Here is a 19137-nt window from a genome sequence, read left to right as displayed (position 1 = left end):
CAACAACCACAACAACCATTCCCTCAACAACCACAACAACCTTTCCCTCTATAACCACAACAACCATTCCCCCTTCAACCGCAACAACCATTTTCCCAGCAACCCCAACAATCACAACAATCATTTCCCCAGCCCCAACCCCAGCAACCATCCATCCTGCAACCACAACAACCATTTTTGCAGCCCCAACAACAATTATCCCAGCAACTAGAACAAACAATTTCCCAGCAACCCCAACAACCATTCCCCCAGCAACCACACCAACCTCAACAACCATATCCACAACAACAACCATCTGGGAGTAGTCTTACAAGCATCGGTGGCCAATGAAATGAAGACCTGTAATACAAGACGGATGGATTATCGTTGTTTAGTCAATGGGTGTTCAATGTAACGGTGACAAATAAAGTGATGTGCACCATAATGTGTAACCCTGACCTATACTAGTTCAAACATGGGAATAAAAGACAAAGAAAGTTCTTGTCACAAAGACATTACTCATAATTGTTAGATTCATGCCGTATTTAGATTTTCATCCCTAGCTACAATCTCAGTCTTATGCATTATCTACCTATTTATGTAGTGAAGTCATATGAACCTAACATAATTAATGGATGCAAACCTTGGTTTAAATTGAAGGCTACATTGTATTAGCATAATAAAATATTATAATTGGGTATGTACAAAGCAAAGGACACAATTCATTGGAATTTGTAGCAAATAAATTAGTAGCATACCATGCATTTGTCTAGAAGATAAGGGTTGTTGTCATACTCAAGGACACCGTTGCATGTGTACCCTAGATCATTTGTTGAATTCACGCACTTGTTGCTGCTGCCACTGCATGTGTAATTAGCCGTGTTATTATGTTTGGCATCTTCACATGGACTCACATTTCTTATAGCCCATTCAACCACCATAGGTACACTCTAAGGTGTGTGCCATTGAACGTGGTTTTTCTTATGTGTGAAGTGCTAAAGTTGAATTGTGTTGTCTCCATTAGCATTGCATAGCTGCACCAGTTGAACTCCCAGAGTTTACTTGTGTTGACTGACTTGAAGAAATATATATAGTAGTTGCGTGTCTTCCTTGGTACCGTAGTATAGGATCAACCGATATTGGAGTAGCATCCGTCCACTAAGTTTAGCAGACCACGACACGATGCGACACCATAGGCTTGGAAGCCCGTTCCCGTGTCATCGTGTCACTCATGAAGGCAAGGGCATTGCACCTTATGACCGTAAACTTGTTCTGGACGTCAGAGAGCTAGTAGGGAAAACAAGCAGAATGACTGATTTCGCCGCCATTGATGCACTACTAGAAAATAATTTATAGATAGATGCTTAACAGTAGCAAGGGGTATATGGGCCACACTGCTGCTAATTATTAGTAGAGAGGGGTATAGAACCCACGCTACTACTAAGTTGATAGTAGTAGCGAGCGGTATAAACCCCACACTACTACTAAGTGGTCTCCACCGTGCCCCCCGGGACTGGCCATAGTAGTATCGAGGGGTATAAATCCCTCACTACTACTAAGTTGATAGTAGTAGCAAGGGGTATAAATCCCTCACTAGTACTAAGTTGATAGTAGTACCGAGGGGTATAAATCCCTCGCTACTACTAAGTGGTCTCTATCGTACCCCCGGGATAGGCCATAGTAGTAGTGTGGGGTATAAACCTGGCGCCACTACTATTGACCCACCAACACATGTGTACACATAGCGCGCGGAGGCCCAAACCGAAACCTACACTCTCTTAATTCCCCTTCTCCCTCCCACCCGCAATGCTCTTCCTGAAGGAAATATGCCCTAGAGGCAATAATAAAGTTGTTATTTATATTTCCTTATATCATGATAAATCTTTATTATTCATGCTAAAATTGTATTAACCGGAAACTTAGTACATGTGTGAATACATAGACAAACAGAGTGTCCCTAGTATGCCTCTACTAGACTAGCTCGTTAATCAAAGATGGTTAAGTTTCCTAACCATAGACATGTGTTGTAATTTGATGAACGGGATCACATCATTAGAGAATGATGTGATGGACAAGACCCATCCGTTATCTTAGCACAATGATCGTTTAATTTTATTGCTATTGCTTTCTTCATGACTTATACATGTTCCTATGACTATGAGATTATGCAATTCCCGAATACCGGAGGAACACTTAGTGTGCTATCAAACATCACAACGTAACTGGGTGATTATAAAGATGCTCTACAGGTGTCTCCGATGGTGTTTCTTGAGTTGGCATAGATCGAGATTAGGATTTGTCACTCCGTGTATCAGAGAGGTATATATGGGCCCTCTCGGTAATGCACATCACTATAAGCCTTGCAAGCAATGTGACTAATGAGTTAGTTACCAGATGATGCATTATGGAACAAGTAAAGAGACTTGCCGGTAACGAGATAGAACTAGGTATGAGGATACCGACGAGCGAATCTCGGGCAAATAACATACATATGACAAAGGGAACAACGTATGTTGTTATGCGGTTTGACCGATAAAGATCTTCGTAGATATGTAGGAGCCAATATGAGCATCTAGGTTCCGCTATTGGTTATTGACCGGAGATGTGTCTCGGTCATGTCTACATAGTTCTCAAACCCGTAGGGTCCACACACTTAACGTTCGATGCCAATTTGTATTATGAGTTATGTGATTTGATGACTGAAGTTTGTTCGGAGTCCCAGATGAGATCACGAAAATGGTTGAGAGGTAAAGATTCATATATTGTAAGGTTGCATTTGAACATCGGAATGATTCCGAGTGATTCGGGAATTTTTTCGGAGTACCGGGAGGTTACGGGAACCCCCTGGGGGAAATCATGGGCCTTATGGGCCATGGGAGAGAAGAGGGGACAACCCACAAGGGGGAGGCGTGCGCGTCCCCCCCAAGTGGAGTCCGAATAGGAAGGGGAGGGGGCGTGCCCCCCTTTCCCTCTTCCCCTCCTCTCCTTCCCCCCTTTCCCCCTCCGTAAAAGGAAAGGAGAGGGGAATCCTACTAGGACAAGGGAGTCCTAGTAGGACTCCCCACATGTGGCGCCCCCCCTTGGGCCGGCCTCCTCCCTCCATTTATATACGTGGGAGGGGGCACCCCAAAGACACAAGTTTCTCTTAGCCGTGTGCGGTGCCCCCCTCCACAGTTACACACCTCGGTCATATCGTCGTAGTGCTTAGGCGAAGCCCTGCGCCGGTAACTTCATCATCACCGTCGCCACGCCATCGCGATGACGGAACTATCCCTCGGCCTCAACTAGATCAAGAGCTCGAGGGATGTCATCGAGCTGAACGTGTGCTGAATGCGGAGGTGCCGTACGTTAGGTGTTTGGATTGGTTGGATCGCAAAGACGTTCGACTACATCAACCGTGTTACTAAATGCTTCCGCTTTCGGTCTACGAGGGTACGTGGACACACTCTCCCCGCTCATTGCTATGCTTCTCCTAGATATATCTTGCGTGATTGTAGGATTTTTTTTTGAAATAATACGTTTCCCAACAGTGACATCCGGGCCAGGTCTATGCGTAGATGTTATATGCATGAGTAGAACACAATGAGTTGTGGACGATAATAGTCATACTTCTTACCAGCAACGTCTTACTTTGATTTGGCGGTATTGTTGGATGAAGTGGCTCAGACCGACATTACATGACCGCGTTCATGAGACTGGTTCTACCGAGGTGCTTCACACACGGGTGGCTAGTGGGTGTCTATTTCTCCAACTTTAGTTGAATCGAGTTTGACTACGCCCGATCCTTGTTGAAGGTTAAAACAACACACTTGACGAAAAATTGTTGTGGTTTTGAGGCGTAGATAAGAACGGTTCTTGCTAGAAGCCCGTAGCAGCCACGTAAAACTTGCAACAACAAAGTAGAGGACATCACACTTGTTTTTGCTTTACTTTATCACTAAGCGGTAGCGGTAGTCGTAGAAGCAATAGTTGGCGAGATGACAACGATGCTACGATGGAGATCAAGGTGTCAAGCCGGTGATGATGGTGATCATAACGGTTCTTTGGAGATGGAGATCAAAGGCACAAGATGATGATGGCCATATCATATCACTTATTTTGATTGCATGTGATGTTTATCCTTTATGCATCTTATTTTGCTTAGTACGGCGGTAGCATTATAAGATGATCTCTCACTAAATTTCAAGGTACAAGTGTTCTCTCTGAGTATGCACCATTGCTATAGTTCATCGTGCCGAGACACCACGTGATAACCGGGTGTGATAAGCTCTACGTTCACATACAACGGGTGCAAGCCAGTTTTGCACACGCAGAATACTCGGGTTAAACTTGACGAGCCTAGCATATGCAGATATGGCCTCGGAACACTGAGACCGAAAGGTCGAGCGTGAATCATATAGTAGATATGATCAACATAGTGATGTTCACCATTGAAACTACTCCATCTCACGTGATGATCAGACATGGTTTAGTTGATATGGATCACGTGATCATTTGGATGACTAGAGGGATGTCTATCTAAGTGGGAGTTCTTAAGTAATATGATTAATTGAACTTTAATTTATCATGAACTTAGCACCTAATAGTATTTTGCATGTCTATGTTATTGTAGATCAATGGCCCCTGCTACTGTTCCTTTGAATTTTAATGCGTTCGTAGAGAAAGCTAAGTTGAAAGATGATGGTAGCAACTACACGGACTGGGTCCATAACTTGAGAATTATCCTCATTGCTACACAGAAGAATTACGTCCTAGAAGCACCGCTAGGTGCAAGACCCGCTGCAGGAGCAATGATAACCCACAAGTATAGGGGATCGCAACAGTTTTCGAGGGTAGAGTATTGAACCCAAATTTATTGATTCGACACAAGGGGAGCCAAAGAATACTCTCAAGTATTAGCAGCTGAGTTGTCAATTCAACCACACCAGGAAACTTAATATCTCCAGCAAAGTGTTTAGTAGCAAAGTAATATGATAGTAGTGGTAACGGTAGCAAAAGGTAACGATAGCAAAAGTAATGTTTTTGTTGTTTTATAGTGATGATAGCAATAGCAACGGAAAAGTAAATAAGCAAAGAACAATATATGGAAAGCTCGTAGGCAATGGATTGGTGATAGAGAATTATGTCGGATGCGGTTCATCATGTAACAGTCATAATCTAGGGTGACACAGAAATAGCTCCAATTCATCAATGTAATGTAGGCATGTATTCCGAATATAGTCATACGTGCTTATGGAAAAGAACTTGCATGACATCTTTTGTCCTACCCTCCCGTGGCAGCAGGGTCCTAGCGGAAACTAAGGGATATTAAGGCCTCCTTTTAATAGAGTACCAGACCAAAGCATTAACACATAGTGAATACATGAACTCCTCAAACTACGATCATCACCAGGAGTGGTCCCGATTATTGTCACTTCGGGGTTGCCGGATCATAACACATAGTAGGTGACTATAGACTTGCAAGATAGGATCAAGAACACTCATATATTGATGAAAACATAATAGGTTCAGATCTGAAATCATGGCACTCGGGCCCTAGTGACAAGCATTAAGCATAGCAAAGTCATAGCAACATCAATCTCAGAACATAGTGGATACTAGGGATCAAACCCTAACAAAACTAACTTGATTACATGATAAATCTCATCCAACCCATCACCGTCCAGCAAGCCTACGATGGAATTACTCACGCACGGCGGTGAGCATCATGAAATTGGTGATGGAGGAAGGTTGATGATGACGATGGCGACGGATTCCCCTCTCCGGAGCCCCGAACAGACTCCAGATCAGCCCTCCCGAGAGAGTTTAGGGCTTGGCGGCGGCTCCATATCGTAAAACATGATGAATCTTTCTCTCTGGTTTTTTTCTCCCCGAAAGTGAATATATGGAGTCAGGGTTGAGGTCGGTGGAGCGTCAGGGGGTCCACGAGGCAGGGGGGTGCGCCCAGGTGATACTTAGTTATTTCTATTGCTGTTTATTTTACTTTGCATCTTTATTTCTCTTTATCATAAAAATACCAAAAATATTATCTTATCCTATCTATCACATCTCACTCTCGTAAGTGACCGTGAAGGGATTGACAACCCCTTTATTGCATTGGTTGCGAGGTTCTTATTTGTTTGTGTAGGTGCGCGGGACTCGAGCGTGATCTCCTACTTGATTGATACCTTGGTTCTCAAAAACTGAGGGAAATACTTACACTACTTTACTGCATCACCCTTTCCTCTTCAAGGGAAAACCAACGCAGTGCTCAAGAGGTAGCACCAGGGGGGTAGGGCACGCTCTCCACCCTCGTGGACAGGTGGAGGCCCCCCTGACGTGGATCTTCCTTCCAATATTTTTTATATATTTCAAAATAATTCTCCTTTGATTTTTAGGTCATTCCGAGAACTTTTATTTCTGCACAAAAATAACACCATGGCAATTCTGCTGAAAACAACGTCAGTCCGGGTTAGTTCCATTCAAATCATGCAAGTTAGAGTCCAAAACAAGGGCAAAAGTGTTTGGAAAAGTAGATACGACGGAGACGTATCAACTCCCTCAAGCTTAAACCTTTGCTTGTCCTCAAGCAATTCAGTTGATAAACTGAAAGTGATAAAGAAAAACTTTTACAAACTCTGTTTGCTCTTGTTGTTGTAAATATGTAGAGCCAGCATTCAAGTTTTCAGCAAAGATTATGAACTAACCATATTCCAATAACATTTATGTATCATGTTTACTCATATCAATGGCATAATCAACTAGCGAGCAATAACAATAAATCTCGGATGACAACACTTTCTCAAAACAATCATGATATGATATAACAAGATGGTATCTCGCTAGCCCTTTCTGAGACCGCAAAACATAAATGTAGAGCACCTTTAAAGATCAAGGACTGACTAGACATTGTAATTCATGGTAAAAGAGATCCAGTCAAGTCATATTCAATGTAAAATAATAGTAATGAATGCAAATGACAACGGTGCTCTCCAACTGGTGCATTTTAATAAGAGGATGATGACTCAACATAAAAGTAAATAGATAGGCCCTTCGCAGAGGGAAGCAGGGATTTGTAGAGGTGCCAGAGCTCGATTTTGAAATAGAGGTAAATAATATTTTGAGCGGTATACTTTCATTGTCAACATAACAACCAAGAGATGGTGATATCTTCCATGCTACACACATTATAGGCGGTTCCCAAACAGAATGGAAAATTTTATACCCCCCCTCCACCAACAAGCATCAATCCATGGCTTGCTCGAAACAACGAGTGCCTCCAACTAACAAGAGTCCCAGGGGCAATTTTGTTTGCAATTATTTTGATTTGATTTGCATAAAGCATGGGACTAGGCATCCGGGTGACCAGCCATTTTCTCGCGAGTGAGGAGCGGAGTCCACTCCTCTTGAGAATAACCCGCCTAACATGAAAGATACAGACAAACCTAGTTGATACATGAGCTATTCGAGCATACAAAACATGATATTTATTTGAAGGTTTAGAGTTTGGCACATACAAATTTACTTGCAACGGCAGGTAGATACCGTAAATAGGTAGGTATGGTGGACTCATATGGAATAACTTTGGGGTTTATGGGATTGGATGCACAAGTAGTATTCCCGCTTAGTATAGGTGAAGGCTAGCAAAAGACTGGGAAGCGACCAGCTAGAGAGCGACAACAGTCATAAACATGCATTAAAATTAATCAGCACCGAATGCAAGCATGAGTAGGATATAATTCACCATGAACATAAATATCGTAGAGGCTATGTTGATTTTGTTTCAACTACATGCGTGAATATGTGCCAAGTCAAGCCACTCGAATCGTTCAGAGGAGGATACCACCCTATCATACCACATCACAACCATTTTAATAGCATGTTGGCACGCAAGGTAAACCATTATAAGCTCCTAGCTAATCAAGCATGGCACAAGAAACTATGATCTCTAGTTGTCATTGCAAACATGTTTATTCATAATAGGCTGAATCAGGAACGATGAACTAATCATATTTACAAAAACAAGACAGGTTGAGTTCATACCAGCTTTTCTCATCTCAGTCAGTCCATCATATATCGTCATAATTGCCTTTCACTTGCACGACCGAATGATGTGGATAATAATAATAGTGCACGTGCATTGGACTAAGCTGGAATCTGCAAGCATTCAATAAACAGGAGAAGTCGAGGCAATATGGGCTCTTTTGTCAGATCAACAAAAATACATATAAGAGCCACTTCAACAATTTAATCATGGTCTTCTCCTATCGACCCCCAAAGAAAAGAAAAGAAATAAAACTATTTACACGGGAAAGCTCCCAACAAGCAAAAGAAGAACATGAAATCTTTTTTTTGGGTTTTCTTTTTAATTACTACTACGAGCATGGAAATTAAAACTAGCTAAAAGCTACAACTAATGTTTTTGGTTTTTCTTAAGGTTTATTAAACACACAAGAAGAAAGCTTAAAAAGGAAATGAACTAGTATGGATGATACAATGAAAAAGTATGAGCACCGACATCTAGCAATGAGTGTGCGAACATGAATGTAATGTCGGCGGGAAATACGTACTCCCCCAAGTTTAGGCTTTTGACCTAAGTTGGTCTATGGCCACGGCTGGCCTGGCGGATATCCATAGTAATAGTTGGGGTCGTACTGCGAAGAAGACTCTGATTGCCACTGGTGGCAATCATTTCTGGATCCCAATGGTAATTAGACTGTCATGGAGAATCAACTTGTGGTTCCGACTCTGGCTCTATGGCTGATGTAGGGTTTCGGTAGGCGTGAATAGCCTCTAATGGAACGAGGTACTTGCCTGCAGATAAATCAAACAAGGAAGGAGCAGGCAGGGTAATAGTCTCAGGATGATGTTTATCAAAGAACAATTTGTATTTAAGCTCCCCTTCCTTATTCTTAACAATAAAATCATGTGCCACCATACTATTATAATCTAAATAAACAGGGGGTAGCAATTTTTCTTCCTTCTCATAATGCCTAATAGCTATGTTAAAATGCGCAGCTAGGTGTGAAGCATAGATGCCTCCAAAGATGGGGCCCTTTGTACAGTTCAGACTTAACCATTTAGGAATAATACCGCCCATACTAATAGAGTTATCACAGAATAAACCGTGGAACAAAATAATAATATCAGGAACACTAAGGTTTCCACAGTTTCCGCAACCAATTAAGCAACGACTAGCAAATATTGCAAATTAGCGTAAAACATGAAAATGTATGCTAGTGATTCGTGCATCGAAAACCTTCCTCGTTTCCCCTACAGTGATGGTATCTATAAACCCATCCACATCACCACGGTGTGGTTCCTCTATTATGCCCTCGAAAGGGATCAAACAAACCCGACAGAAATAAATATAAAAACAAAAATGAAAAAATGAAAAAAAATGGAGAAGAAACATTGAAAACCTTGACTCGTGTGGACTTAAACAATCTAGCTTTACTACTCTGTCATGAATGTAAGGCAAAGCCTAGTGGTTAGGTGCACTGCGCGTAAACCAGATGCGAGATATAACACTCGCGGATATATAGATTCTCCCAACAAAAGAAGACTCTGTCGCTAAGGTTGGACCCTCCAGTTGAGTGTTTGGACTCCGGTATGACATGAAAGCATGGCGAGTCTCGCTAGCCCGTGTGCTCATTGGCACAACATATTTTATATATCACTAGCACATATGCCCGTGCGTTAGAACTAGAAAGATATTTTTAACGAGAAGTATCAGGAGAGATAATTGATGTGTCCATCAAAAGGTCTCCCCGGCGATGTTCTTGAGATCATGTTTGGCCCACGAGTTCTTGATATTGATGGGGTTGCTGGAGTGGTGGCCACCACCCAACTTGCGCTTTTTTTTCTCCGAGTCTGCCTCCGTGTCTAGGTTGCGGTTGCCTCCTCATTTTGTGCAGCACGGCGACCTTCGTGGCATAGTTGCTTCGACTACTCTCTCCTATGATGGTGTAACCGGTTGAAGTACTAATTGCAGGAAATCCCGTTTCTTTGGTATAATAAGCACGTAACCAGGTAGTCCCTACTTTACCAGGGTTTATTCTCTTTAATTATTTCGACGCTCACTTGCCAACATTTTTTTAATCAGAGTCAAACCAGCATATCCTCTTTTATTGGCATGTGCCCACATTTTTTTAATTATAGTCAAGCAACATATTCTCTTTTATCGTCAAATAGCACGTCGGATGCACGGCAGTTCGAGTCTGGCAAGGCCGCTGGCAGGTACCAAAATGACTTGTATTTGTAAGGCGTGAATAAAAATCCAAAACAACCACTGAGTTGAAGGATCAAACTCATGACCTCAAAAACTCGACCACGTGCTGCTAGCCACTCGAACAAACAGCTCATGCTAACAAATGGCGAGGGCGAAATTTTAAGAATATACTGTAGCATAATATACATTTTTTTTTCTGTTTTTCTTGATTTTTTTCAAAAAATAAAGTAATAATTACGATATTTTGAATATTCTTTAAGATGTGACAATTTTTTTGAAATTTATGTTTTTTGAAAACATGAACCTATTATAAGAAAGCAAACATGTTTTGAATACGTGATTTTTTTTGGAAATGAAAACGTGTTTTGGACATTGAAAAGAATTTTGAAAAACATGTTTTTAAACACAAACATTACTTTGAATTAACATTTCAATAAAATCTAAATATTTAATTTTTTAATGCAATATATTTTGAAAATATCAAACAATTTTGGAAAGCATAAAAAAATTAATATGCGAACTTTATTCTATAGTTTTGAATAAATTTTGGAAGAAGAAGAAGAAAAAATTATAGTTTAAAAACAATTCAAAATGGGGAGAAATAATTATGAAGATTTTACGAAAATTTAATCCAAAACTAAAATTCTGAAATATTGAAAAATTTAATTTATGGAAAAGGAGAAAAGAAAAATTAACTTGAAAGGGAAAAAAGAAAAAGTAAAGAGATAAGAAAAGGAGAAAGGAAAATAAAAAAAGAAACAAACTAGAGAGAAAACAAATATGGGCCGACCAAATATTTGGCGCCCTATGCGAAACTTTGTCTATTTGCCGCCCCAAGCGTTAAATAATTATTCTCAGCTGCTTCGGCCGGAAATAAATGGGCCAGCTTCGCTGGGCCACAGCGCGCGCGGCCCATGTACGAAAATTTTGACAAAACTGTTTTTCCTTTTTCTAGCAGATGGACTCAAAAAAATTTAGTACCACCGTGGATAAAACTAGCACATATGCTTGTGCTTCGCAATGGGAGAAAAATTAGTATGCATTGGAAGTTAGTGAGAATTATTTGTGCAAGCAAAACCCTGTGCGCACGTAAAAAGGGAACATTTAGCTTCTTTGTTTCGCTGGGTGTGAAGTACTCAATTCGCTATTTTTCCATTCATTGATTGAGGGCATTTAAGAGTTTTGCTACGTCATCGTCCACCAGAGAAGGCCCATGAATTATTCAATCTATGGTTCCTTCAATCGAGGAGATTTTAAGGTATGAAGTTTCTCAATATTGTAGGCAACATGAACCATTTTTTAAATCCTGAACAGTTTTTTGAAAATTAGGTACACTTTCAGAAAAACATGAACAAAATATGAAATAGGAACATCTTTTAGAATTTACAAACATTTTTGAAAACACGAACTTTTAAAATAAAAACATGAACATTATTTGAATTTGTCAACATTTTTTTAGAACGGGAACATGTATTGAAAATCCTTACTTTTTAAAATGTGTATTTTTTAAGAATAATTTGAGTTGTGAAAATTTCACTAAAACATGATTTTTTTTCGAATTTGGAAGACTTTTTAAATTTCCATTTTCTTTTTAGAAATCTCTAACAATTTTAAAAAACAATAAAATTTTCGGAAAAAGGGAAAAAATTCAAGTTCTGAAAAAAATTTAAATAGCAAAAAAATTGGAGTTATGAACATTTTCCATTTTTTTAAAATTCTCTATGTTTTTTGAGAATTTTGAATTTATAAAATAAATTCTATAAGAAATGTAAACTTGGAAGTGAAAAAAGAAATCGGGGAAGGAGAATAAAAATAGAAATAAAACACAGAAACAAAGAAAAATTGGCTAGCCCATTATTTGTTTTCCAGTTTGAAGTGCCGACTATTTCTTGCCCTGTGTGTTAAATAGATTTTTTAGAGCTGCATGGGCAGAAAAATAAGTGGGCTGACTTCACTGGCCATAGCGCGCAACCCACGTAAGAAATTCCGGAAAAGCCTTTCTTTTAGCAGATGAACGCATAAGAATTTAGGACCACCTCGGATAGGAAACATAATTGTTTTCGACAGTGAATGAATGAAAAAATTGGGGAAACGCACCTTGCTTTATTAGTATGGGTATAGAAAAAAGTATAGATATAGACTTATAGCGAGCAATATTAGATCGGGAAAATTATATTTGCCGCTCTCTACAACAAAATGTTGTACAAGGGTGTGTGACTGGGCCATGCTGAACTTGATCATACCCCGGGCCAGGTTGTCAAAGCCCGAAGCAAAAATCCCAAGCATGAGCCTGGCTTGGCCCGTCCAGAAACACATGAACAACGACATTTTTCAATTTAAATAATTATTTGAGATACTAAAACAATATAATATACCTATATTTTGAATAAAGTATACATTTCTTACCATTTCTGCCTTTTTGGGCTGGGCTTTGGGCCAAAAAATGGAGCTCGGGCCTGGCCCAGATGTAGGGTTTTTGGTCTAGGGTGTCTAGGTCCGGCTGTCCATGCACGCTACGCATAGTAGAAGGCAAGGCATTTTTTAGGATCGAACTTGCTAGTGTTTTTTTGTTATGGTTTGTTTTTAAAATTCATCAAAGTTGTAAAATTCGTAGATATTTATCAAAATTTTGAAAATTCTTTTAAAATTCATGATTTTATTTTAAAATTTTGTGAATGGCAATTTTCATATTTATGATTTTGTTTAAAAATCACGGTTTTTTAAAATCATGATGTTTTTAATATTGGTGAACATTTTAAAAATTTATGAATATTTATCAAATCCTTGGCTTAGGAACGACAAAAACCGAAAATTTGTTTTAGAAGTGAATAAGAGGAAATTGTTCCGAACTACTTCCCGTCACTCATCTTGCCTACTAGATCTCAGATTAAGTGGCTGATTAGTGGGGACAAGACCACATGCTTCTTTCACTTAAGGGCTTCGATGAGAAGGCGGAATAATTTGACCAAATCATTGTAGCAACCTAATGTGATGTTATCAGTGTTCTTAAGGAATTGGAAGAGATCACAACATAGTTTTACTCGGAGCTTTTCACTTCTGAGACTGTTTCTAATATGCATGATTTCCTGACTTGGTTCCAGTAAAGGTCAGTGATGCGATGAATGCCTTCCTTGACGCTAAGTATTCTACAACAAGGTTTAAATTGTATTGTTTCAAATGTTCCGCATGAAGGCCTTGGGCCCGGACGGATTCTTTGAACATTTCTTTGAGAAACATTGGGATATTTGCGGCGAGGAGGTAACAATGGTTGTCCTTTGTATTGTGGCGAGGATAGTGATGAGGTACAAAATGGTACTTTCCTAAGCCAGTTCTGTCGTATTAGCCTATGCAACTTTACAAATAACACCCAAAGTTCTGGCTAACCGGCTAAAAGGGGCCCTTCCGGAGATAATATTGAGTGAAGAGTCGGCTTCTGTTCCGGGTCGCCTTATCACTGACAATATAATCGTGGCCTACGAGTGCTTACATTTCATGAAAAGGAATAAGTCATTGTAACATCACCATTGTACTCTAAAATTGGATATGATGAAGGCTTATAATCTAGTTGAATGGGCGTATTTGGAGGTGATAAATCTCAACTTTGGATTCTCTGTTAAATGGGCCTCCATAGAAATGAGCATGGTAGCTTCTGTATCTTATTCAATTTTATTCAAGAGCAAGAAACTTGATGAGCTCAAACCTACCCGTGGTATACGGCAGCAAGATCCAATTCACCTTGATTTTCCTGTTAGCAGTACATGGCCTTTCGGGCCTCCTCAAATCTAGAGACTAGTCATCCCAGTTTACTGGAATCCAAGTAGCTCCTTTGGTGGCATCAGTTAACCACTTGTTATTTGCAGATGACAGCCTGCTGTTTTTCAAGGCAAATGGTTCAGGGGCGACAGATGTGTCAAACCTATTGCCAAGTTTCAGGTCAAAGAATAAATAATAGCAAGTCTTCAGTGTTTCTCAGCAAGGGTTGTGTAGAGAATGTTAGATATGAGGTCAAAGGTGTTCTCAGTGTCCAACAGAAACACTAAATGAGAAATATTTGGGCTTGCCTTATGATATTGGTAATTCTAATCTACTGCTTTTAAGTATCTCAAAGACATACTATGGGCCAAAGTGAATGGATGGATTGAAAAAATGATATATCCTACGGGAAAGGAGGTTCTCATTAAGTTAGTGGCTCAAGCAGTTCTAGTTTACTCTATGTATTGCTTCAAATTACCACGGGGATTATGCGAGCATCTTAAGCTGAGCGAGTACATAAGAAGCAATCCACTTTTTTTCATCGGTTCCAGGGGAAGACCAAAGATCTTGCGCGGCAGGTCCGCCAGAAAAACTCAAAAGAGAAAGAAGTCTCGTTAATCTCTTCATGCTCGTTCCAAGTTCTAAGTACCTTTTGGCCAAAGAAAAACCCGCTTCCTGACACGATTGCCTCTTTATCTTTATATAGATAGATTCTATGGGGTTATTACTTAGTAAGTCTCATCTATATAAAAATTTTGGGCCACTGACTTACGCCTCACCTTCGCCTCCTTCCTCCTCCTTCTCCGATGCTGGAAGGAGAGGAAGATCCAACAGAGCGCCACCAATGGCGATGAACAGATCTGCTACGCAACCACTTGCACTTCCTCGCTGAGACATGGCCTTGTGAGGACATGAGGTCCCAGGAAAAGAAGCAACAGGTCACCGGGCATCGTCTAGGGTTTCGGGCATCAGCTCCAACTCCGGCGGCCACCGGTCAGTTGCTCCTCCTACTCCTCTCAATATCTCTCTTCCTCTTCTAATCGTTTTCTCTTATTTTGTAGCAGTAGCATAGGAGAGGTGTGGGGACGATTTGGGTGAGGAAGTACCATCACCATGGACGACGTCATCCCCTCCAGGACCAACATCAGCCATGGACGGAGAGGACGATGACGCCCAGCAGCAGCAACCATGGATGGAATTTATTTTTTTAATTCCTAATTAGTTAGTAGTAGCGTGGGGTCAGACCCGGGCTACAGATAACTAGTAGTAGTGCGGGTGACACTCGCGCTACTATACTAACAGACGTGGTAGTAGCGCAGGGTGTCACCCACGCTACTACTACCAATTAGCTGTAGCACCCTAGTAGTAGCGTGGGCACCCGCGCTACTAGTAGTCCTTTACCTCGCGTTGCTACTAGGCTTTCTCCTAGTACTGATGGAATTTGCTAAATTCCTCCATGCTTGTGGTGGAGTTGTTGTAGCACTACCCCATATGATATTATTCAACACTAGGACCATGTTGTTCATCAAGAAGATGCTGAGCACCTCCGAGGTGTAATTAAAAGGCTCCCTAATGCAATCTTGTCCTTGCAGCTATTGTCAAAGTCTACTCTGAATGATCAACCCGAATCACTACCGAACGAGTACGGTATCTCAACATCGTCACACCACCTTCGGCACTCTGAATTCGGAACGGCAGTTCCAAAGGCGTATTGTGCCGCAAGTAGTGCAAGACCAAGGCAAGACGCAATGAAGCTTTAGGTCAAGAATAAATAAATAGGAAGCCTTCAGTGTTTCTCAGCAAGGATTGCAGAGAGAATGTCAAAAATGAGGTCAAAGGTGGTCTCAGTGTCCAAGTAGAAACACTAAATGTGAAATATTTGGGCTTGCCTTCTAATATTGTCAATTCTATGTCTAGTGCTTTTAAGTATCTCAAAGACAAACTATGGGCCAAAGTGAGTGGATGTATTAAAAACAATCTCTGCCGCGGGAAAGGAGGTTCTTATTAAGTCAGTGGCTCAAGCGGTTCAAGTTTACTTTGTCTTGCTTCAAATCACCATGGTGTTTATGCGAACATCTTAACAAGCTCATATGTATCAAAAGTTTAAATGCATACAAAAGTAAATGGTTTAGCTCGTGATCTAATTTATTTAGGTTTTACCATTTATTAATCCGGTGTCGAAGTTACATGTATTAGTTTCTTAGGCAAAAACAACCCCTCGTCATAAGACGAAGCGATTGTTCATCGACCTTGCATCTCAGGGACCAGATAAATTGCCCATGTAGTCTAATCCGAACTCGTTAGAAGAATTCAAGATATTACATTGTTCGACATCAGTAGAAGAATTCAAGATGATTAATGTGTAGAGTTGGAGCACATTATTGGTACTAACAAAGTGCTTTGTGTGATGCTACGGGAAAACCAAAGTGCACAGACAGATAGTGGGTGATAAAAGGAGATGTTCCCTATGCAGTTAGTTGTAAATCCTGCTCTTAACATGTCTGTGATTGAACTAACCGAGTTGAATCCTGAAGTGGTATCTACTTTTGACAAAAAACATTCTGTGATATCGCTAGTTACTTTTAGCTGACTGCTAAGTTTATATTAGGCATGAAGAAAAGGAAGGTTGTCACTTTGTTCCATGATAATCCCGTCCACCAATCCTCGAAACTAGTTAGGCTAAAACAATGAGTTTTTCTAAAAATCATCACCTAATGTTCTTGACCGGGGAAGTGATCTCCCTAGGACACCAAAAGCGTGACCTATAACCCAAGAAACATGCATTGAATGGGAAAACACATTGATTTTGACGACCTTCCTGCAGCCCAGGACCCAAAAATAGTAAGTTATAACCCGCAAAACATCCCTTTTTAGGATTTTTTCCCACTTCAAAATACAAACATTACTTTTTGTCTACAAAAATACGAGCTCACAGGAGCACAGCTTCCAAGTCGCCTCTCTATGCTTCATGATTGTATGTAGTTTTAGACTCCAACATTGTTTAGCTCCTCATTTAACTGTTGGTGCCCGACTAGAATGGAAGACTACCCAATGGATTTTTTGTTGCATTGGTTGTAGAACCCGAAGATGTACAAAGAAAAGCCCAATGCATTTTTGGTTGAATTGGTTGTATAGAACAAAGAATGACCAATGCATTTTTAGTTCCATGGGTTGTACAGAATGAAGACGTACAAACAAAAGCAACCTAGTAGTGCTTGTTATTACAAAATTTTGAACTACAAGACTATAGTCTGAACTACTTTTGGTGATAGATGCTACGGGCGGAGAAACCCGTTGATTATCCCTGGCTTGCAGCTGATTTTGGTAGGTGGAGTGTCGGATTCAGTGACATGAAGAGAGATTTGAGCAGGGAGGCGACAAATATTTGTTCCCGCACACAACCAGTTTGATGAAATTCCCAAAGTACGACGCAACGACGTCTTCTTGTCCTCGTTCCATGCCGACACACATCAACATGGACATGTCACCATCTAAAAGGTTATCCATGAAGGCATAATCGAATCCTGAATGTACTTAACGTTCTTTCATTCACCTTTAGATTTTTTTCCTTCTTTACAATAGGTCATTTTGTGTAGTTTCACAATTTCCTTATAGGTGAAGGTTTTGCACTTATTTGCTTAGGTTACTTTGTTAGCATGTTCTTAACTTGCACAAGACAAAAGTTGGAATGCTAATGTTGTTCTTAACTTGAACTGTCAATTATCCTGTAGCATTTAATAGCATATTAGTCCAATGCTCTAATCTTTATACTGCATATTCTTTCCCTACTGGTATGAAGGACAACTTTATATTTAACCAACTTATACTCCACATGCTTTCACATCACAAGAAATTAAATATGGTCAATAGACTACTATATGTGCCTTAGTTTTCTATCTTGTACATGATATATGTTGGTACTAACTCCCAAACTTATATTTAAGTGATTTTTATTTAAGGGATGACTACGATAAAAGCAGCCAATAAAGAGTTGATAGGGATGAAAGGATTGAAGATATAGATGTATCCAGTATCTCACTGCTTACCAGACATGTAGAGCTTCACATAATAGTATTCTCATTTCATTGCTTACCTTTTTAGTCTACTTTTGTTTCAATTGCATCTAAATTAGTAGATGCTTTTCAAATCCACAGAGCATGCAAGACAAGATGGTGTATCTTAGAGAAAAGTCCATATTATAACTTATAACCCCCAACTTGCTACTCGGTTTATCTTGTTATTTGATGAGTCATGTCTGGTTATCCGTCTTAGAATCATATTGGGCAAAAAACATAAAGTTAGTTTTGGAAAGATAATTTGTAAAACAATCATCACATTAATAGTGTGATCCATCATAATGGCGCACACAAGCTTACAAACTTAGCTCCACTCAAGCTATGCCAATATGGATAAGCCTAACAACATGTAGAGCTCCACAAACTAAATTTCAAAAAGGGACATAATCTAGATCAATGTTTGCAGTGTAAAGTGAAGAAGATGAGTCATTGGTCATTATCCAACATTCCTTACAACCAGATGATTTCAACAAAAAACAACTATCATGAAAATCCAAAATCTCACTAGTAAGTAGTTGCACCAAACACAACAAACCAAATGATTAGTTGGATAAGCATTGATGCACTTTTTCAAAGAGCGAGTGCAAAGATGAAAGCAAGCCATGCCATGAAAACTATAAATACACATGCACCACCAAGGACACCTTCCATCAACAAAACTTCACACACCTAGACCACAAGCATCAAAGGCAAGCAAGCAGTAGTAACCACAAATCCAACATGAAGACCTTCCTCATCTTTGTCCTCCTTGCCATGGCGATGAACACCGCCATTGCCGCTAGGCAACTAAACCCTAACAACAAAGAGTTACAATCACCTCAACAATCATTTTCCCATCAACAAAAACTATTTCCACAACAGCCATATCCACAACAACCATATCCATCACAGCAACCATATCCATCACAACAACCATTTTCCACACCCCAACAACAATTTCCCCAGCAATCACAACAATTATTTCCCCAACCCCAACAACCGACCCCCTTACAACCACAACAACCATTCCCCCAGCAACCCCAACAACCACAACAACCTTTTCCACAGCCCCAACAACCATTTTCCTGGCAACCACAACAACCATTTCCCCAGACCCAACAATCGTTCCCTCTGCAACCA

At 40.2% G+C, this 19137-nt stretch overlaps 1 pseudogene; it reads left to right on the top strand.

Annotated features, from left to right (window-relative positions):
* Positions 1–19137, top strand: part of LOC123184288 (gamma-gliadin-like) — a 21004-nt pseudogene that overhangs the window by 940 nt on the left and 927 nt on the right.

Source organism: Triticum aestivum, chromosome 1A (assembly GCF_018294505.1).
Source record: "Triticum aestivum cultivar Chinese Spring chromosome 1A, IWGSC CS RefSeq v2.1, whole genome shotgun sequence".
NCBI classification, from domain to species: domain Eukaryota; kingdom Viridiplantae; phylum Streptophyta; class Magnoliopsida; order Poales; family Poaceae; genus Triticum; species Triticum aestivum.
This window is presented reverse-complemented; position numbering and strand designations above follow the sequence as displayed.